Below are 23,837 nucleotides of genomic sequence, written 5' to 3' on the forward strand. Positions count from 1 at the left end.
AGTACGAATGACCTCAGCCCATTGTAAGATACCAGGTGCCCTGACGACTCAATGAAAGGGCTTGATAGAGCCCACCTAGTGCTAACTAATGATTGCTGCTAATGTACAAGGGAAGGCAAAAAAGCATTACTAAGAATACTTGTGTGCCATACAGTGGAACACGTTTAAGTGTTATAACCAAGAATGCAAATGCATAATCACATATGAACGTATTGCTTCTATGCTTCGTGAGTACACAACCCAACCTGATGCTACCTCACGTGTTATCCATCTGTTGCCTTATGAATTACCAATATGTGTTCAACTAATGTTATGTAATGCATGTGCCATTGCCAGACTCTTATAGCTATGTATGAAGAAGTACATGAATGTATAAACAATAGAAATGTGTAATCATCCTAATGTTACTAACTTTATTAACTATTCCCCCCTATGGTATATTGTGCAGCCCAGGCACAGAGAATCGCGCAGAGCCACAAGGCCATCTCCCTCTCCTCCCGCCAAGGCCCGCCAGGGCTCGCTGGTGCTCGAGCAGCACAGTGTCACCTCTCCCATGTCCGAGGCCGCCATGGTCGGCCAAATGAATTATTTACAACCTGGTCCTAAACCTCACCGCCTTCAGCGGCCAGAGGTGTGCCCTTGTTGATCCAGTAGTACTCCAGTTCACCCCAAGTTAATGGTCCTTGGAGATAGATATCCAACCCTGTACTAACATATCATAAAGTAACCCCTCACCACATCTAACAGAACAGAACGACAAGGCAGCTCACTTCGTGCCCTCTGACAAGAACCCCAGACTCATGACACCTGGTCAACAGGTCAAAAGTAACAGTGCACTGATGTATTGGTGAAGCTTCACATTCCATGTTGTTTCTCCGGTCTCCTATTATTTCTTAGAGTAACATATTGTAGGATTTACAGGACAACTGGAATCGTCTAAGGGATGAGTGTTTGTGTGTGTGTGGCCACAAGGGCAAAGTGTTAGTGCAGCCATCAATCATTGACACAGACCGCGCCTGGCCTGGCAGCTCCACTCCGACTAGCCCAGCTGACCTGTCCACCCCACGTTGGCACCACGCGGATGTCCACCTATCCTGGAGCGGCTCATCAGTGTACAACCTATAGCTTAGTTAACGCCATCCAATCCCCCAGACAATGTGCCCCCTATAGCTTACAGGAGTTATGACGTGGTTTTGTAATAAATATGACTGTCTTTGCTATTGTCAGACAGAGCGCTTTCGGAGCTTGCAGAGTCCTTTGCATGCCCTATATTGATTATATAAAAACCCCTTTTACATCACCCACACTTGGTCTTGGTCTCATTCCCTCCTGGGGTGTGTCCTTATTGCCTCTCAATGTGGGGAGGGTACTGCCTTTTGGGGACGCTTGCTTTCAGTGGTGACCCCGAAGGCGTGATAGACTCTTTTATCGTCCCCTCTGGCATGAGAAATTCCAGGCTGCAGTGGAGATGCACGGTGTGCCTGCTCAAGAGAGCTGCCCGCCTACGGCAACTGGTACGCTTAGACATGCGCACGCAGTAGGCCAAAAGGTATGGGTCCCGTTCCAAAAAAAACCTTAGTACCGCTCGCCGGAGCCGGGGGGCGGCCATTGAGTGTGAGGTAGCACCGTCCGGAGAATCTCGAATCAAGACGGGCACACGAGTATTAAATGCAAGTGATCATAAAAGGAGAAGTGGAGGGAGGCAGATTGTACGAGGTCAGTTTATGGGTGCTTTCAACTATTAATGCTATTTTCTTTCCCTGAATATGGCCATTAGGACAAAAAAGGTGAAATAAGGGAAGATAAAGACGGGAACCTAGCTCTGCAAGGGGGTAGAACGCGGCGCCGCGTAGTGCTATCTCAACTAGTACTAGGAATAAGTTGAACAGTGGAGAATAAAACAAAGGTGTTTGAGAATAGGGAGACACGGTGTATACATTAGAAACTGCTTTTTTCTTCTTCATTCTGGGTATCTCAATACTGGAAAAAGTGTCGTAATTCTTAAGGGTGAAGGGACAAATATTGGGCAAGGGTAAGAAGGCCTTGCTGGGGAGAAAAGTGCAGGGCAGGAAAAAGGGGGAAGGAATTGTTATGTGTTGTATGTTAAAAGTCTGTTAAATGTTGGTTCCATGTTGTATATGCTAAGCGCGTAGTGTTTTAGAAAATTATATTGCACAAGGAGTGATGTTAAACAGTTCTGTGATATGGTCATTGTAAGTGTGACCCGGTAAACTGCTAAGGTAGTACTATTGTGAACCGGTTTAAAAAAAAAAAAAGAGAGGGAAATTCAAAAACAAGAACTGTTAGAGATAAGATATACGCGTACACGAGTCACATTGAGAGTTACAAGTAACACAGGAAGGTGAGGAACGAACATACAGTATGGGGGCAGAAACACCCCAGGCTCACATTTGCAAAAATGTACGTGGTTATGCAGAACGCATAAATAAGTATCATGACCAGTGTGTCACAGAATTAAAAGGAGAGGGACTACCCCAGGCATGGCCACAAGGGGGATCATTTGATAAAAGTGTCTTAGATATGGTAGCCACGTGCATATTTATAAAGTATAATGGAAAACAGTTTCATAATAGAAGAGAGATATTTTAGTATGTGGAGACTATTCGAAGAAGTGCCTCCACTCAAAAAGAAAGAGATAGCACCTGATCAGCCCACCACCATTAACACTCCCCTAACAGCACATGAAAATGGAGACGAGAGTATAAGGAAAGAAGGATCGATAGAGGTAACACATTTGTACCCCCTCCTAAACAAACCAGTGCTAGCAGAAGGGTATAGCGATCCCACATATGTGCCCACCGCTGCCCCTACAGCCACCCCATAACCAACTGCACCACCACCATATGAGTGCCCCAGAGAGCGTGGACAGGTAAGCACCCCAGCAGTAGATTTTGAAAAGTTAACAGAGGACCTAGACTCCAGACTCACAATGGCCAGAGATTAGTTATCTAGAATAAGAGATGTATGTGAGCGGAGTGGGACAAGTGTGGCAAGAACAGAACAAGCACCTAGGGCACAGGCACTCGACAGGTCGTCTGAAGAAGGGTGGAAGAAGGGAAAATATTATTTAGAATTCAGGAAGAACCAACTCGAAGAATAGAACTGGAACCACAAGAACTGGAAGAAAACACAGGTGAGGAGGGAATGGCCACTGGGGGGATAGAAGAATTGTGGTGTGATATCGAGGACGAGGAACAGGAAAGTGGGAGGTTGGGTGTGGCGGCCGGAGGGAGATCAGGACGAGTAGATGAGACACCCCTGGGAAGAAACATGGAAGAGGAGTGGACGGAAAGATTAAGGAATAGAATGGGACGAATGGCCACGTTAGGGAGGAAAGGAACGAAGGTGAGTACAGGCAAAATGACAAGGAGCAAACTACAACTCCCATTGATACATAGGGGAGGTGGGAGGACAAATTACATACCCTGGGCCCAGATGGACAAAGCCAATTTGTTAAAGTCCTTGCCCCCGCTATCAGGAGGGGCAAGTAAGTGGATATATGCATTTGAAAAACATACCGCGGGAGTGCCATTAGCGGTAGGTGATGTTAAAAGCTTACTGGTTTCGGCAGTAGGTGACCAGGCAGATAGAGTGTGGGCAAAGGCTGGTTTCCCGGGAATAACATTGGATTGTGATCGCCATGATGGTGCGTCCTTTAACACAGTGCGCGCAAGTGTATGGGATGCATTAAGAGAAACATTTCCAGACACGCCAGATTTACAGTCAGTGATGCAATGTACCATGAATGATGGGGGGGATGCTATGGATTTCATTTTTCTGGTGCAGGAGATGTGGAGAGCCGAGACGGGTGCGCCCTGGGACCAGTCAACATCCCTATTTTACTTTATAATAAAAAGAGGGCTCCCAAAAGAAGTACAGAAAGCACTCGACAAAATAGCAGGAATCGAAGCAAAGGGGTGGCCAGAAATTCAAAGCATAATAGTTCACCATTGCAAAAGAATAAAGGAAAGGGAGAAAGAAATTGCACAAAAAAGGTTGGCAGATGAGGCGAAGTTAGTACAAACGAAACTGGTGAAAGTCGCTGCGGCTGTAGCAGCACTCCCCCAAGACAGGGAGGGGGAAGAGGAGGAGGGACTGGTAGCGATACAGGGGAAGATGGCAGCAAATTGGACGGGCAACGGGCAGTCACAGTGGAATGGGCAGGAGTAGTACGAAGGACCACAGTGGCAAGTGTGAGCCCCCCGCAGAGGACGAGGTGGGTACAGAGGATGCAGAGGGGGTGGTCAAGGCTATGGGGGAAACAGCGGGTATGGAGGGCAGGGTCGTAGAGGGGGACAAGGGAACTGTTGGAATTGTGGTAGGTGGGGACACTTCTCACGGGAATGCAGAAGCAGACCAAATACCGTGTACCAAGACGATCAACCCTATGGTCATCCACACCCGGGTAGCCCATACGGATTACCCATTGGAGGGGCACAAGGGCAACCAGAGCAAGGGTATTTAGAGCAACGAAGAGAACCACCTCATAATGTACAACAGCACCCACAAAGCAGCGAGCATATGCAATACACACAGGGCAACCCTTTCGCAGTGGTATCAGGTAATGTCTTTAGTCAAGGGGGGAACACAAGACATCCAGCATAGGACAGCCCACAGGGAACACTTCCGTGTCCTGTACTATCTACGACCTACAATGCAGCAGAGGAACCATTGATAGGGGCGCAGATAGGGAATAAACAGTTCATTTTTATGGTGGACTCGGGAGCTGAAAAATCATGTTTACGTGAAGGCCGGTTCCCGTTATCTAATCGTAAATTGGAGACGCATGGGTTCTCTGGGGCTGTTGCCGAAGTTCCTTACACAGAATATTTAGACTGTGGGGGGTAAGACAGTAAGGGCACCCCTACTGTACTACGAACAGTCCCCGATTAACTTACTGGGAAGGCACCTCCTCAGTAAGCTTAATATGACTATCTCATGTACAGAAAAAGGGATAGTTTGTTCAACTCCAGGGATCTGTCCCATGCGCGTAATGCTGGTGGTGCATGCACGAGCAACAGCGCATACCGGTGTGCGCGGCATACCGGTAGCTCCTGATGTATTCATTCAAGGGCTAAAAACATTGGCACGGGTGGTCCCAGAGTTGAAAAATCTAGACTGGCGAGTACCCGCAGGGTTCATCTTCCGACCAATAGCCCGCCCAGAGATTGTGCCCGGGACAGTGATGTCCTTAGATTTGCATGCAGTTCAGATCTCAGTTAAAAGAGTAGCCGTCATTGCAATGGACATACATGGCTGTGAGTGGCGCACGGTATTGTGCATCAATGCCGACATTACATTACGAGACCTATCAGATGAAGACCTTTTTTCAGACTCAGTAAGTGATGGTGAGATAATCATGGAAATAGCCATACCATGTGATATCATGATACAGGAAAGACAAGTGCCAGTACAACTAATGGCCGTGGTAGGAGCACCTCCTTCTTTTTTTGATGATTCAGTGCCCAGTAATTTGTGGACCACAGGCCCCCATGACGTGGGATTATTGCATGGAGTGACACCAGTCAAAATAAAACTCAAACCTGGAGATATTTTACCCCGGGTAAAACAGTACCCCCTGTCCCGAGAAGCAGAAGAAGGGATAAAAGAAACAATCAGTGCATTACTAGCACAAGGGATAATAGTGCCCTCAAATTCGCCATGCAATACTTGCATTTACCCAATCAAAAAAACAAAAGGTGGGGCGTGGAGGATGATCGAACACCTATGCCCCCTCAATGACATCATCCAAAAAGAATTCCCTTTGGTCCCTAACCCGGCATCCATCCTGTGCAGCATCCCAAAGAATGCGTCACATTTCACAGTAGTGGATTTGAAAAATGTCTTCTTCTCCATCCCACTGGCAGAAGAGTGCAGATATCTAAAAGCATTCCAATTCGGGGGGAAAAAGATACGAGCATTGCAGGTAACTCCAGGGGTATTGTGAAAGCCCCAGCATATTTAATCGCATCCTACATGAAGATCTAGGGAAAATGACAGCAGAAAGCACAATTATTCAATACATAGATGATCTACTCATCTGTGCAAAGAATGAGGAAGAATGCAGAAAAGACTCCATTGCTCTCTTGACATTGCTGGCCCATAAAGGCTACAAGGTCGACAGAGGAAAACTGCAGTACTGCCAACAAGAAGTGTTGTATTTGGGACAACTAATCTCGCAAGATGGCAAGAAAATAATACCAGACAGAGTAGCTGCCATCACAGCTGTAAGAAGGCCAAACACAGTGAAGGAAATGCAAAAATGTCTTGGCATGTGTAATTACTGCCAAGCATGGATATTAGATTATGCAGCATACACGAGACCATTATTACAGGCACTTAAGGAGGCCCAACGAGAAAACACAGAAATACAATGGTCCGCAGAACTGAGTGACGCATTCACATCACTCAAGGAACTGATCTCGAGCGCGCCCGTGCTCACAAACCCAGATAATGAATGCGAGTTTTACCACTGTAAGGGATCCTCATGACTGCAGTACTGACACAAAAAACATCCTTAGGACACAAGCCTCTAGCCTACTACAGTGCCACGCTAGACGCAGTAATGCAAGGACACTTCGCTTGCGAGCAATCTCTCGCAGCCGCAGCGTTCGCCATTGAAAAGAGTTTAACAATAGTGATGGGATGCTCCGTAACACTATTAGTGGAGCACTCCCTGTTCACTATCCTGGAAAGATCAAAAAGCACACACACGACACATAGAGCAACTGCCTATGAAATAATATTATCCAGTAAAACATCCACGTAGTTAGTTGTAAAACAGTAAATCCTGCGAGATTCATTACCGAACCATGCACATTAGAAGACATGCAGGCACACGACTATACAACTTACAAGGGGGAGGAAGGAGAAAGCACTGTTGTAGGTGAAAACGCATTAAACAAAGGAGAGGTTTTCTTCATAGATGGGTCAGCATCAATAAACCCAGACACAGGAGAAAAACACGTGGGGGTAGCTGTTGTGAGGATGGAAGAAGGTGAGTATGAAGTGATAGTACAGCATCGCCTGCCAGCCCATTACTCAGCTCAAGCAGCAGAACTCATAGCACTTATTGAAGCATTACATGCAGCGAAAGGGTGCGCAGTCACCATCTACACAGATTCAGTTTAAATGACTACTACAGTACACGGCGGATTAGCAAGGGGACGAAGAGGGTTCCACAGAGTGGATGGGTCACCAGTTCAGCATGCAAAACTCCTAAAAGAACTCATTGAGGCTTTGAAATAGCCCACCATGGTAGCCATAGTGAAGTGCCAGGCCCATACTACTAACACAGATGTTATCCCTTTGGGAAACGCAGCAGCAGATGCTGCAGCCAAGGAAGCCTGTTATCTAGTGAAAGAACAGACAGGTGAGTACTTGATGCACCAACGAGTAGAGGAAGAGCTCCCAGATGGTTACAACACTATGCCTGTGTCACAAATACTAGAGTTACAAGAAGGAGCAAGTGAATAAGAGAAAGGGCTGTGGGAAAAGAGAGGATGTAGCCAGTCAGCAACAGATCTTTTGTGGCGTCCAAATAACACAGGGGAAGTGGTAATGCCAATCAAACTCCTAGAAATAGCATTCCAGCAACTACACTTCCCAGCACACAATGCAAAACTACATTTTGCAGCAGAGATACAAGAGGACTGGTTTGTGCCAGGGCTACAGGAACATATATCAAGGCTGGCAATGGAATGTACAACATGTCAAATATACAACTCAGGAATGACCCTAAGGACACTGCGAGGAACAATACCCAAACCCGTAGGGCCCTTCAGAGAACTGCATATTGATTATGCAGATATGGGAGAAAGGTGTAATGGTGCACGGTACATGATAGTGGTAGTCTCTCCATTTTCCAGATGGGTCAAAGCAGGACCCTGTGCACGTCCGGATGCCAAATGCACTGCAAAATTCTTAGTGAGGGAAGTTTTCCCACGCTGGGGTATTTGCGATGTGATTTGCTCGGATAATGGCACACATTTTGTGAATGAACTTTTCAAAGATGTTACAGCTCCGTTAGGAATTAAGCATAAACTATGCTCGATTTATCATCCGCAAAGTAATGGTGTGGTTGAGAAGATCAACAGCCTCCTGAAGGGGAGATTGTCAAAACTGTGTTTCTCCCTTAAAAATAACTGGGTGCATTGTCTGCCTCTGGTCTTGTTCGAGATGACAAAACACCCCAGCAAGGACCACCATCTGTCACTGCACGAGCTTGTGACTGGAAGGCGCATGCACACAGCACACTCTCCACTCCGCAGACATTCAGATGCACACAAAAGCGCCACAATATTAGGTGAAGAATTTAATGAATATCTGACAAAACTCACCAGAGCAGCCCGCATTATATCAAGACAGCTCGCACCACCCTTCACACGAGAAGAAGGGGATGAGGCAGTTAAATTTGTCAAAGAAAACCCACAAGGCCAGTTAATGCCAGGTGAGATGATATATGTGAGGAGCTTCGTACGTAGGTGGAATGCCCCAAGATTTCATGGCCCATATGAGGTGGTGTACTGCACACTGACGGCTGTAAAGGTAATGGGCCTGAGATATTGGATACATTTGACAGACATATGTAAAGCGTATGACAGTGTAAGAGAGGAACAAGACGAAGAAGTACACAGCACAGCAGATGTGTCACATTAGTTCAACAAAAAAAAACACACAAAGCAAAGTCATACATGGGTACAGGGTAATGAATGACAACAATACAATGTATTGATACGAAATTATTTCTATAACAAACAGAAAATGTAAATAAGATTGACCTATACATGAGAACTCTCTCTCTCTCTCTTTCACTCCTATTTCTCCGTAATTCTATAGTAAAATGATCATTTTGATTGTTTAAGTATGCTTAATGCACTTTTATGTTTTAACATATAGGAGTAACCATGACAACGAACGGGCAGCCCGCAACAAATAATATTAGGGCAGTGAGGAATGTGAATAATACATTTGACTATTCGTATGAATGTGGCCTGTTTGTGTGCGCTGTTTTATTTTTTGCCATGATATTTGGTCTTGTCACTTACTGGTTTTTGTCATTCATCTCTAATGAGATGAATGAGGGGGAAGGAATGGAACTAGCATGGGGAATTGAACCAGAATGGTTATGGAGGGGGCCTATTTAATATGGGATGGATTCCAGTTTATATGGGGCTATGATACAGTCCCTACCCATGCACAGCCTCTAAATGATACCAACAACCGCCCGATTACAAGCCCAGCTCCACCCTCAAATGCCTTGGAATATAATGTTTATGGTTTAAATGATCGTAACCCCTCTGTCATATCATGGTTGTACGACACTACTGGAGCAAAACGGAAAGGTGATGGCTGGAAGGTTTTGAATAAATCATAACCACAGGCAAAGCTCTGGGCAACACTCCAGACCATCGTTTTTCAGTCTGCCAAGCCATTACAGAAGGGTAAAAACCATATGCAAATCAGGCTTGGTCCTACCCCAAAAGGGGCAGTCCAGCCCGAACTGCTAGGTCACATCCCTTCTGCATGAGACCACAAGCATCCCCAGACATGTTTCAGCCTTGATGGGCGTCATCAGTGAGGAGTAGCTTGGGTCTCTAGGCCCGGCAGACTCGGGACCCATGTCTGGGCATATCCGTCCCACTCGGGGTGACTTTAGCAAAAAGAAAAGGTGATGGCTGGAAGGTTTTCAATAAATCATAACCACAAGCAAAGCTCTTGGCAACACTCCAGACAATCATTTTTCAGTCTGCCAAGCCATTACAGAAGGATAAAAACCATATGCAAATCAGGCTTGGTCCTACCCCCAAAAGGGGCAGTCCAGCCCGAACTGCTAGGTCACATCCCTTCTGCATGAGACCACAAGCATCCCCAGACATGTTTCAGCCTTGTTGGGCGTCATCAGTGAGGAGTAGCTTGGGTCTCTAGGCCCGGCAGACTCGGGACCCACATCTGGGCATAGCCGTCCCACTCGGGGTGACTTTAGCAAAACGAAAAGGTGATGGCTGGAACGTTTTGAATAAATCATAACCACAGGCAAAGCTCTGGGCAACACTCCAGACCATCGTTTTTCGGTCTGCCAAGCCATTACAGAAGGGTAAAAACCATATGCAAATCAGGCTTGGTCCTACCCCAAAAGGGGCAGTCCACCTCGAACTGCTAGGTCACATCCCTTCTGCATGAGACCACAAGCATCCCCAGACATGTTTCAGCCTTGTTGGGCGTCATCAGTGAGGAGTAGCTTGGGTCTCTAGGCCCGGTAGACTCGGGACCCACGTCTGGGCATATCCGTCCCACTCGGGGTGACTTTAGCAAAATGAAAAGGGGATGGCTGGAAGGTTTTCAATAAATCATAACCACAGGCAAAGCTCTGGGCAACACTCCAGACCATCGTTTTTCGGTCTGCCATGCCATTACAGAAGGGTAAAAACCATATGCAAATCAGGCTTGGTCCTACCCCAAAAGGGGCAGTCCAGCCCAAACTGCTAGGTCACATCCCTTCTGCATGAGACCACAAGCATCCCCAGACATGTTTCAGGTGGTGTGGAAGGTTGCCCAGACAAACGCCAGTGGTTCAGATTAATTCAAAACCTTCCACCCATCACTTTTTTGGTTTCAGTTTGTCTCCCTATGTGAGAGAGGGTATGCCCAGACGTGGGTCCCTTGCTCGCTGCGCCATAGAGAACCAAGCGGCACCTCACTGAGGAGGCCCAACAAGGCCGAAACATGTCTGGGGTTGCTTGTGTTTCTGTGCAGAGGGGACCTGGCCTAGCAGTTTGGGCAGGGCTGCTCCCATTGGTGGCAGTACCTGACTGATTTGCATATGGGTGGACCCCTTTTGCAATGGCGCAGATGGGCTAAAAAACGGTGGTGTGGAAGGTTGCCCAGAGCAACGCCAGTGGTTCAGATTAATTCAAAACCTTCCACCCATCACTTTTTTGGTTTCAGTTTGTCTCCCTATGTGAGAGAGGGTATGCCCAGACGTGGGTCCCTTGCTCGCTGCGCCATAGGGAACCAAGCTGCACCTCACTTAGGAGGCCCAACAAGGCCGAAACATGTCTGGGGTTGCTTGTGTTTCCGTGCAGAGGGGACCTGGCCTGGCAGTTCGGACAGGGCTGCTCCCATTGGTGGCAGTACCTGACTGATTTGCTTATGGCTGGACCCCTTTTGCAATGGCGCAGACGGGCTAAAAAACGGTGGTGTGGAAGGTTGCCCAGAGCAACGCCAGTGGTTCAGATTAATTCAAAACCTTCCACCCATCACTTTTTTGGTTTCAATTTGTCTCCCTATGTGAGAGAGGGTATGCCCAGACCTGGGTCCCTTGCTCGCTGCGCCGTAGGGAACCAAGCTGCACCTCACTGAGGAGGCCCAACAAGGCCGAAACATGTCTGGGGTTGCTTGTGTTTCCGTGCAGAGGGGACCTGGCCTAGCAGTTCGGGCAGAGCTGCTCCCATTGGTGGCAGTACCTGACTGATTTGCATATGGCTGGACCCCTTTTACAATGGCGCAGACAGGGTAAAAAACGGTGGTGTGGAAGGTTGCCCAGAGCAACGCCAGTGGTTCAGATTAATTCAAAACCTTCCACCCATCACTTTTTTGGTTTCAATTTGTCTCCCTATGTGAGAGAGGGTATGCCCAGACGTGGGTCCCTTGCTCGCTGCGCCGTAGGGAACCAAGCTGCACCTCACTGAGGAGGCCCAACAAGGCCGAAACATGTCTGGGGTTGCTTGTGTTTCCGTGCAGAGGGGACGTGGCCTAGCAGTTCGGGCAGAGCTGCTCCCATTGGTGGCAGTACCTGACTGATTTGCTTATGGCTGGACCCCTTTTGCAATGGCGCAGACAGGCTAAAAAACGGTGGTGTGGAAGGTTGCCCAGAGCAACGCCAGTGGTTCAGATTAATTCAAAACCTTCCACCCATCACTTTTTTGGTTTCAGTTTGTCTCCCTATGTGAGAGAGGGTATGCCCAGACGTGGGTCCCTTGCTCACTGCGCCATAGGGAACCAAGCTGCACCTCACTGAGGAAGCCCAACAAGGCCGAAACATGTCTGGGGTTGCTTGTGTTTCCGTGCAGAGGGGACCTGGCCTAGCAGTTCGGGCAGAGCTGCTCCCATTGGTGGCAGTACCTGACTGATTTGCATATGGCTGGACCCCTTTTACAATGGCGCAGACATGGTAAAAAACGGTGGTGTGGAAGGTTGCCCAGAGCAACGCCAGTGGTTCAGATTAATTCAAAACCTTCCACCCATCACTTTTATGGTTTCAGTTTGTCTCCCTATGTGAGAGAGGGTATGCCCAGACGTGGTTCCTTGCTCACTGTGCCATAGGGAACCAAGCTGCACCTCACTGAGGAGGCCCAACAAGGCCGAAACATGTCTGGGGTTGCTTGTGTTTCCATGCAGAGGGGACCTGGCCTAGCAGTTCGGGCAGGGCTGCTCCCATTGGTGGCAGTACCTGACTGATTTGCATATGGCTGGGCCCCTATTGCAATGGTGCAGACGGGCTAAAAACGGTGGTGTGGAAGGTTGCCTAGAGCAACGCCAGTGGTTCAGATTAATTCAAAAGCTTCCACCCATCACTTTTTTGGTTTCAGTTTGTCTCCCTATGTGAGAGAGGGTATGCCCAGACATGGGTTCCTTGCTCACTGTGCCATAGGGAACCAAGCTGCACCTCACTGAGGAGGCCCAACAAGGCCGAAACATGTCTGGGGTTGCTTGTGTTTCCGTGCAGAGGGGACCTGGCCTAGCAGTCAGGGCAGGGCTGCTCCCATTGGTGGCAGTACCTCACTGATTTGCATATGGCTGGACGCCTTTTGCAATGGCGCAGACGGGCTAAAAAACGGTGGTGTGGAAGGTTGCCCAGAGCAACGCCAGTGGTTCAGATTAATTCAAAACCTTCCACCCATCACTTTTTTGGTTTCTGTACGACACTACTGCCACAATGCCCACACCAGAAGTTACCCCAACCACAGAAACTAGACCACCTGCGGGCAGGAAGGAAGAGAATGAAGAAATGGCAGAAAGGTTTTTGGCTCTATATGATGAATGGGAAAAGGGGGGCGTGGCAAAGTGGGAACGATGTCACAAGTGGCAAGAGAAGCAAAAAGCTACCTTAAAAGCAGTAGGAGAAGGAGGGAGGCGGGGAGGAACAAATATGACGAATATTCTGGCCTGGGCCTAGACACAATAGAAGACCCTACACATCCACATCAGTCAAATAAATTGTACGCAGACATGAGCTCCACTGCAAAACAGACAACCAACGAGAGTTGTTATGTCTGTTCCCTGATTCCCTATGCCTCAGGTACACCCAAAGTCCTGTTGCCTAAAGAACTGCCTCTTGCAGATGCCCAGTGTCTCCTTCATCTCACTCTGCAGAATTAAGAACACCTTCCAGGCACACAAAGTATCTTTTGAAATGCTGCAGAATGAGAAAACCTGCTACTCAAAAACAAAAGGAGTAATATGTTTAAAAGAACCTTTTTCGTGATTAAAGGGACATTGTTTTTGGACAATAAATGGAAAGATGAAGTAATATCGTGCAAGGCTGAAACATTACGAGGACTGACGACACAAAAGCTACAGTGGATCGAGAAAACCTGCACACCAGTTTGGAAGGAGCACATCACGAAACTGACCTGGGTAACCGCCATAGAAAAAACGTTCAAATTGCAGAAAGAAATATCATACGATCTGTGTTTCCATGGCGAAGGGAGAAACATCATTTGTGTAAACAAGAACTGCAACCGAACACTCACTATGCCAGACATGAAGAAAGGAACAGCAGCACTTATGGATACTTACTGGGTCTGCGGTAAACAGGCATACTTGTACCTGCCACAATCCTGGAGGGGCATATGCTCCTTGGCAACATTGCATTCAGCTTTGATGGTAATCCCAGAGAGCCACATTAATGGAGGAAAAGAAATGCCAGTTGCCCATTGGGAACAAAAGACGCCGCCAACAGAAGAACCACGATTGTATGCCCTGTACCAGACAAGGGGAAAGATGTGTTATAAAGGCAGCTAAGATCATCCAACTACATATCCAAAGCCTCCTCAGAGCTGTTGGCACAGATTCCAGACAAGTACCGGCTGTTCAATTCTGCAGAAACATGCTTTGCCTCCCTTATCCCGAGCATCCAGGCACGAGCAAACGCAAAATGGCTCCAGATCACGTGCTGGCAGCTGATCCAGCTGGCCAACGACACTGAAGAAGGGTTTAACGTGATCAAGGTGGAGCTAAGGGCACTGTGTTTAATGACCATGCATAACAGGTATGTCCTAGACCTGTTAACGATGATGGATGGGGGTGTTTGCCAAAGAATCGGGAGTGCCTGCTGCACATTCGTACCTTCTGAAGATGCAGACAATGGAACACTATCACATGTTATCACAGCGGTGCACAACCTGGGGGAACAAATGAAAAACGAAGGAGGGGCAGACGCCAGCACCTGGTTCGACAACCTTTTTTCCAGGGTACCATCATGCCTAGAACTGACGGTCAAAATGCTGATGCCTATCGTGGTATTTTTACTCCTGATTTTTTTGCGTGTGCCAGCTACGTCTTCGATGCTGCGCAAATGCGGTGCCAAATGGCGCAATGATGATGGTGACAATGGGCAAAACTAGAGGAGTGGCGCAGATCATGCAAGAAGACCAAGTACAAACAGGTGAGGACCCAGAGCCAAAGTATAGAATGGTGCCATTATACTATGATGGGGATATAGTAGATAAGTTATATCACACCACAATAAAGGAGCCCCAAGAACGGGAATGGTGTACAGAGGTATTGGTGGACTTGGAAGGAGATGGGGGATGTATATATATATGACCTGCACACCAGATGAATATGCTAGGGGGGGGAGAGCCTTCGTGGGGTATGTAGAGCCTGGATGCCAATAAAAGGCACTCCAGCATGGGATGAGGCTGTTGCGAATGAGAAAGAGCACCAGAGGTTGGGCGAGTTACAGTATTCGTTGCTTAAGTAACGAAAGGGGGGAAATGTATGGGAGGATAGGTCAATAGGACCCCCTCCCCGACATGCCCCACCTCCGTGAGGTTCGTGGCTTGTCAGCGGCCCCCCATGCACCTGTGCTCAGGTGGCAGGGTGACTGCTGATCGACACACAGGGCCAATCGGCGTGTACTGTAATATACCATGGACACCATTTTGAAAGCTTCAAGACTCCATTTTAGATAGAAGCGACCAAAAACCCCAATGAAACAGCCTGCCTGCGAAAGCTGCAGCTTGGTCCCCGCTCACTGCGCGTAGGGAGCCATGCACTCCCCCTGCGCCTCCACCCCATGGCAGATCCGCTGAAGGCCCGTTCTCACGAGCAACCAGACACGAACGAGTATGAGAACAAACACTGTATCATTTACCTTCCGCAGTACATCACTGTCCCCGAAGTGACCTGACTCGTGGTTCAAGTCTGGAAAATAACAGGAACCATCCCAATTGAACAGGCCTCGACCTGGCATCTAACCCCTAACATTTGAAAATATATGGTGTCAATAACCTTCCTGTATGAACCCCTGCCCACGTCCCCCAAATGAAGTGTTAACTGCATACCAAAGCCCAACGATTCACAGAATTGTTTTGTAAATTATAACACAGGTATTGGGAAGGGATGAAGCTTATAACGTTGATAAAGTACGAATTACCTCAGCCCATTGTAAGATACCAGGTGCCCTGACGACTCAATGAAAGGGCTTGATAGAGCCCACCTAGTGCTAACTAACGATTGCTGCTAATGTACAAGGGAAGGCGAAAAAGCATAACTAAGAATACTTGTGTGCCATACAGTGGGACACGTTTAAGTGTTATAACCAAGAATGCAAATGCATAATCCTCACATATGAACGTATTGCTTCTATGCTCCTGAGTACACAACCCAACCTGATGCTACCTCACGTGTTATCCATCTGTTGCCTTATGAATTACCAATATGTGTTCAACTAATGTTATGTAATGCATGTGCCATTGCCAGACTCTTATAGCTATGTATGAAGAAGTACATGAATGTATAAACAATAGAAATGTTTAATCATCCTAATGTTACTAACTTTATTAACTATTCCCCCATATGGTATATTGTGCAGCCCAGGCACAGAGAATCGCGCAGAGCCACAAGGCCATCTCCCCCTCCTCCCGCCAAGGCCCGTCAGGGCTCGCTGGTGCTCGAGCAGCACAGCGTCACCTCCCCTCATTCTGCTCGACCCGCTTCAAGTATTCACCTCCCCCATGTCCGAGACCGCCATGGTCGGCCAAATGAATTATTTACAACTTGGTCCTAAACCCCACCGCCTTGAGGGGCCAGAGGTGTGCCCTTGTTGATCCAGTAGTACTTCAGTTCACCCCAAGTTAATGGTCCTTGGAGATAGATATCCAACCCTGTACTAACATATCATAAAGTAATCCCTCACCACATCTAACAGAACAGAACAACAAGGCAGCTCACGTTGTGCCCTCTGACAAGAACCCCAGACTCATGACACCTGGTCAACAGGTCAAAAGTAACAGTGCACTGATGTATTGGTGAAGCTTCACATTGCATGTTGTTTTTCTGGTCTCCTATTATTTCTTAGAGTAACATATTGTAGGATTTACAGGACAACTGGAATCGGCTAAGGGATGAGTGGGATGAGTGTTTGTGTGTGTGTGGCCACAAGGGCAAAGTGTTAGTGCAGCCATCAATCATCGACACAGACCACGCCTGGCCTGGCAGCTCCACCCCGACGAGCCCAGCTGGCCTGTCCACCCCACGTTGGCACCACGCGGATGTCCACCAATCGTGGAGCGGCTCATCAGTGTACAACCTATAGCTTAGTCGACACCACCCGATCCCCAAGACGATGTGCCCCCTATAGCTTACAGGATTTATGACGTGGTTTTGTAATAAATATGACTGTCTTTGCTATTGTCAGACACAGCGCTCTCAGAAATTGCAGAGTCCTTTGCATGCCCGATTTTGATTATATAAAAACCCCTTTTACATCACCCGCACTTGGTCTTGGTCTCATTCCCTCCTGGGGTGTGTCCTTATTGCCTCTCATTGTGGGGAGGGTACTGCCTTTTGGGGATGCTTGCTTTCAGGATATGGAGCAGTTGACGATAATTGTTACGAGTTTGGCCAAAAAGCACGGGAATGTGTTTAGCAATGTTTGTTATGGTCTGGGCCCTTCAGAAATGTCAAGGCACTGTCATCTGAGAGAAGTGAGGTGTCATGTGGCTGGCCTGTCTTCAAGTGTGAATGGCAGGGGATTGGGGGTGGTCAAGTGGTGAAGACCAAATTTTGATGGACTAGGCGAGGTATCTGCCCAAATCACTGTTGCCATTTCACTGCATTTGGTGGACGCCGTTTTTACATCATTATTTGGCTGAATATTTTAGGAGGGGTGTAGGGTAATGGTACAATTTCAGGTGGATTTAAGGGTAATGGAGAGGTGACAGAAGATGGAGTCATAAACAAGGGGGTATGGGATTCTTGTCCCCCATAACAAATGGAGCAGAAAACTCTGGTGAAACAGCCACCGCTGTGAGTTGTACCAGAACCAGTTGGCAAAACTGTCACAAATGCTTCTAAATCTTTTGATGATGAAATTATTGAAATTGGCGGTCAGATATCTATGGATTGTCACAAACAGGGTGAAAACCCTGATCAGTGTAAAGACAAATTAAGGTTCTTTCATCCCATCAAACTATTATTTTGGGGGTGAAAGTGTCTTGTTTCTTAGTAAATACAACGTGTTTGCTGCTGATGATTAATCTTTTAATTATGGCTGAACCAGTGTCAACTCTCATCATACACCAAATAGCGGGCACACATATCCCTTCCATTTGCAGATATTGTAGATGCTAAGAAAATACGAAGCAAGATATACAAATTCACGGCCAAATGGCCACCGGCTCGCTTCTACATTGCAGGAAGGAGCTCAAGACCCTCCTCCTCAAGGAATGGCTCCCTAATACCTCGGTTCACTCACCCTCCACGCCTCACGTAACCCGCCACTGATCTGCTCCCTATTTCTCCGCTGGTTGCTTGTAGATCCCGTGCCACCAGTTGTTCACCCTTCCGCTCCCCCTTGTTAGCTCCCTGCTCCCTTCTATCTCTGCTTCCCTCACTGTGTCCTCCCCCCTATGATTGTAAAGCGCTCCATTGCTTCCGAAAGCTAGGTCTGGGCTCAATATATACCCTAATAATAATACTAGTAAATGTGTATGTGCAGTGCAGCGCCGTAGGTAGAACTTTGCCCTACCGACTCGTAATAGCCTGGCCCAATGAGAGGGATCTAAGAGCAATGAGTGGCGCAAGGCCTATCTCATGAAGGTTAATGAGACAGGTCTTGGCGGTGTGACTCTTTCTGCACAGCAGAAAAGGCATGGACAGAAGCCTGCGACTGACAATTGACATCTGCCCATGCTTTCACTATGTCAGTGATGCGTCATTGCGACCTCTGCCCCCTCGAGAGATGCGGGTTGCAATTGTTGGGAGTCGCCAACTATTAAATGCTTTCTCACGACCATATAGGGATCAAACCGCGAAAGATTGCCTTGCGAGTCAAAAGTAAGGGGGAAAGCCCAGTTCTTGCCAGTTCCCTATTGCCACTGTTAAAAGGTTTTAGTGTGGGCATGCACATTGCATTGTTACTTTTGTAAACCACATTTTTTGATTTTTCATTAGCAAAGCCAATCAATTTGAATCATGCAGTCCCTGCAGATGAAAATTGATTTTTCTGGTTGTGCCCAAAAACTAATTTTGGAGTCACAGCCTAAGGATGGCTCTAGCTTCTGGTCAAAAAAGGTATAAAACAAAATATGTAGCATAGCCCATGCATTACAGACATCCAGTTATTATGATGAAATGATGCTTGTATTTTCATGATAAACCATTATTTGATCATTAGTAAAGGGCCACAGAACCTCCAGGTGGCATCCAAGGAAAAGTGATGTTCAGATGTGTTTCCATATTTTCCATGAGACAGGCTGCATTCATGAATGTATTTTCAAAGCACCACATGAAAGAATGTAGTAATTTCCAGGAAGTACATAATTTTTTAATTTAAAGTTGTATACAGCGCTGTCCCTACTCAGAGGGTCTTGGAACGCTTTACCAAGTTCAGTGAGAGGATGTGGAAAAGAAGTTACCATGTTTTTCAGAAAAGGGCAGTAAGATCAGGATAGATAAAGGGCAGATTTTCAAGGTTAGTGTTTTAACTTGTATTTTGGCAGTATTTGCCGCAGACAGTACTGTCGGGTGATACTGCTGGCGGGGGCATACTCGCCCATAGATGTATGTGGTAGTGTTAAAAGAGGCAGTGCTTGCAAATTACCCTCTGTTTTAACATAGCCACTGAGCCCGTAGCGAGGCCCTGCAACATGTCATATGAGGCCAGCCACACTACACCCAAACCACACACATGCCACAAAAAAAAAACGCAAACAACAAACAACGCAAACACTGGAGCGTACCCCTGCGGACGCAACAAGCCCAGTGCACACAATCGCAGCACACTCAGAAATTCGCCACACACAGACGCCAGTTTCTCCTGGTTGCACAAGCACCAACAGAAGAACACAACCTCTGTCCTACCTCTCTTCCCTCACTAATCCATCCCGCCCACTTTCTTACAGAGCCACGTGAGCACCTGGGGACCATGCAAATGGTAGCAGTGCACAGTATAACATATGTACACCGCGGCACAGTGCACGTGACTGCATGCCCCGTTACACCACATTACTGAAGATCCTCTTACACAAGAGTTTCTTCAGGGGCCTGAGGAAGATTTGATTTTCTTTTGTGATGGAGAAAATAGATCCGACCTTTGAGCTGCTCGCGAGTTGCTGAAATGCCAATTAGAGAGCAAAAGGGCTGCTTATATGGCGGGCTATTGGATGTAATACTTTCTGCCGTGCACAAGTGCCTCATTAGGGCATTAGTGACCTATCTGATTAATCTTATGGATTCTGTTTTACTCAGGTGCTACACACGAACAAAACGTTTTTTTTATGATAACTGATGTTGTGTTGCAGCGGGAAAGCACTGTCCAAGGTGTACACAGTAGTAGTCACAGAGACTGCTTTACAGAAACATGTTACAAAGACGCTGCCAGAGACCTATCACCATTTATCTCCAAACTGGTCAATGCATCCTTCTCTACAGGCATCATCCCAGCTAATCTAAAACAATCCTGGGTGCTCCCGTTGCTTAAAAAGCAAACTCTAGATCCTCTTATCCCCACCAATTACCGCCCAATCACTACAGTTCCGTTTCTGCTAAAGATCCTGGACAAAGTGGCCTATATACAGATTCAAAACTACCTTGAACTGCACAAACTACTAGGAACTAGACAATCTGGCTTCCGCCCACTACACGGAACGGAAACAGCCCTGATTGACTTAAAGGCCCAAATAGACGAACTGAGAGATCAGGGCAAGACAGCCCTCCTCCTCCTACTAGATCTCTCAGCTGCGTTTGATCTTGTGGACCACAAAGTCCTCTGCAAACACCTGGACGTTGCCGCTCACTTCTCCACCCAAGCCATCAGTTGGATAGAATCCTTTCTAAGTGAGAGAACTATGAGAGTCTTTTCCCCTTCGGCAGCAGCTGACCCTATACCTATTACTTGTGGAGTCCCTCAGGGATCCTGCGTCTCTCCGACCCTCTACAATATATTCACTAAACCTCTGTTCGACGATCTGGACAATCTCGGTATCACCTACACTAACTATGCAGATGATACACAGATTCTCTTCCCACTTTCTGGGGATCACAGCAGGGATGGGGAGTTGGTGAATAGAGTGTATCTCATCATTCAGGCATGGATGGCCACTCACGGTCTTTGCCTGAATGATGATAAGACAGAGTTGATCATTCTGGGCACACAAGCTAATATTAACAAATTGGGCCCGGATTACTCAGCCTTCAGCATAGACGGAAATGCCATTAAAGTCTCGAGGGAAGTAAAAACACTTGGCTTCTATCTTGACTCTACCCTGTCCTTCACTAAACAGGTAAACTCCCTAGCCTCCACTACTGCCTACACTTGTAAATTGATCAGAGCAGGCAAGCCCTTCCTGTCCAATACCAGCTGCCTAATCCTGGCTAGAGCCTTAATTCTTTCCCGACTAGACTACTGTAATGCCCTATACAGTAGCGCCAATAAAGCCACTACCCTAAGACTTCAAATTCTACAAAATAATGCTCTCAGAGCTGCATTAGGAATAAAAAAGAGGGAGCATATCTCCTCGACTAGGCGGCAACATAAATGGCTCTCTACGGAGAATAAAATCCAGCTAAAAATGATCTCATTAACCCATAAGGCCTTAAATAATGCAGCTCCCAGCTACTTAATGGACAAAATAAAAAGAAAAACTTCTAATAGACCCATGAGAGTCGCCAATTCCAATTGTTTGGCAGTACCTAGATTCAGACTCGCCAAAATTGGTGGCGCCTGCTTCCCTGTGAAAGCTGCAAACCTGTGGAACGCCCTGCCACCTAACCTAAGAGCTGACCAACCCTTCCCCCATTTCAGAAGGAACCTTATCAAACACATTATCGCCAACAACGACTTAACACCCGAACACTCACAAGTGTAGTCCGACCCAATGCACCCTGACGTGACATCAACCTTTATGCTTATTACCGCAAATCCTGTATATTGCTAACTGTACATTCATGTAAATACGGCAAATCTTTATCTGTACATTCTTGTAATTTGTGCAATATGGTGTAATATTGTAAATTCATTTATATAACATTGTAACATTGTAAGCTTCGCATATACTTGTTGCTGCGCCCGGTAACCTAAGGGTCTGGTGCGCAATATAAATAAACAAACAAACAAACAAACAAACAAACAATGGCGCAATCCTATTGAAAAAAGGCTTTGCAAAAAAGGCCCTCAGTTTCCTGTACTAAAAAAGCAATTAGCAGGAAAGGAACAGATATACCTGGACCCGGAAAGGTCACTGACATTACACTGCAACACAAATATATAACTCTACATCTAAAGGGCCACCGCCTAGAACATGTTTCCACTTGCGCGTGGCAAGTTTGCATGCACCTTTCACGTGAGTGAATATGCGCAACGAAAAGTGCGTGTGCAAATGCTCTTGCGCATGCAGTTTTAGCCCTCATATGAAACCAGATGTTTAAGGCATGCGGTGACTGCCTTAGGCACACCCCGGAGTACACCCAAAAGCATTTGTTACAGGAAGCGCTCCCACTGTGGTAGTTTCATATGCACCAGGCATGCCCTGTCGCAGGCCTGGTGTAGGGCAGAGCACAATGTTTCAGACACGCGCCTGCATTGCAGAACCAAAAATCAAAATGCTCATGCAAAGCAAGAGGATTTCTATTTGTATGTTTGCATTACACATCTGAAATAGCAGTTCAAATGACAATGATGCATTATTGAATTGTCTGAGGGTGGAGGATGGGAATGGAATGGAATGAATTTTGAACAGTGCCAGCTATGCCCCAAAGGCATCTAGGTGGTAAGGAGCATGAGTAACCAGGAAAGAAAAAGAGTATTTGTCATTGACAGTGCACACTAATGGTTCAGGGTACGTAACTGCTTGACACTTACAGGGTAATTCATAGAATTTCGCAGAAAAGTGTCGCAAGCGGCTGGCGCAGAGTGTCCGCGTGCGATTGTCTGCGCCAGGCACGTGCGCTAAAACCGATTTCCGCGCACAGCGTATTCATGGATTTTAGGCTCCCAAACCAGCCGTGGCGCAGAGTATCGCAGCGACCCTGCAGCAGCGCCAGTAACGCCCCCAAGAATGCCCTCGCGCAAGGAAAAGCCATCAAAATCGCAAAATCATCGCAAAGGGCTGCGCTAACCCTGGACCAGTTTACAGGGCTGCCAAACAAGGAACGCAAAGCGGGTAACGTGCATATCAGGGGTACGCGTGAAGTTATACACGCGATTAGCCAGGGTACGTGTATTACAGGGGTACGCGGGAGGTTTAACACGCGATTGGCCAGGGTACGTGTATTACAGGGGTACGCGTGAAGTTTTACACGCGATTAGCCAGGGCACGTGTATCACAGGGGTACGCGGGAATTATCACACGTGATTTGGCTGGGTACGTGTATTACAGGGGTACACGGGAAGTTTTACACGCGATTCGGCTGGGTACGTGTATTACAGGGGTGCGCGGGAATTCTCACATGCGATTTGGCCAGGAACGTGTATTACAGGGGTGCGCGGGAATTATCACACGCGATTTGGCTTGGTACGTGTATTACAGGGGTGCGTGGGAAGTTACACACGCGATTAGGCTGGGTGGGTCCTCACAGGTGTTCCCTGTACACCCTCCACGGCCCCTGCAGGCAGCCCACAAAACAGGGGACTACCCTGCACACCTGCTCATGTCCCCCTGCACCCCCACCCCCCAGCAGTGCAGGGGCAGCCGCCACCAGGCCCCCACCCATGTCTCCCACCACCCCCATCCCCCAGCATCCAGGGGCACCCTCCACCAGGCCCCCACCCATGTCTCCCACCACCCCCACCCCCCAGCAGTGCAGGGGCACCCTCCACCAGGCCCCCACTCATGTCTCCCACCACCCCACCCCCCAGCAGTGCAGGGGCACCCTCCACCAGGCCCCCACTCATGTCTCCCACCACCCCCACCCCCCAGCATCCAGGGCATCCCCCACCAGGCCCCCACTCATGTCTCCCACCACCCCACCCCCCAGCAGTGCAGGGGCAGCCTCCACCAGGCCCCCACTCATGTCTACCACCACCCCCACCCCCCAGCCACCAGGGGAAGCCTCCACCAGGCCCCCACTCATGTCTCCCACCACCCCCA

Source organism: Ambystoma mexicanum, chromosome 9 (assembly GCF_040938575.1).
Source record: "Ambystoma mexicanum isolate Mex_15411 chromosome 9, UKY_AmexF1_1, whole genome shotgun sequence".
Classification (NCBI taxonomy): Eukaryota; Metazoa; Chordata; class Amphibia; order Caudata; family Ambystomatidae; genus Ambystoma; species Ambystoma mexicanum.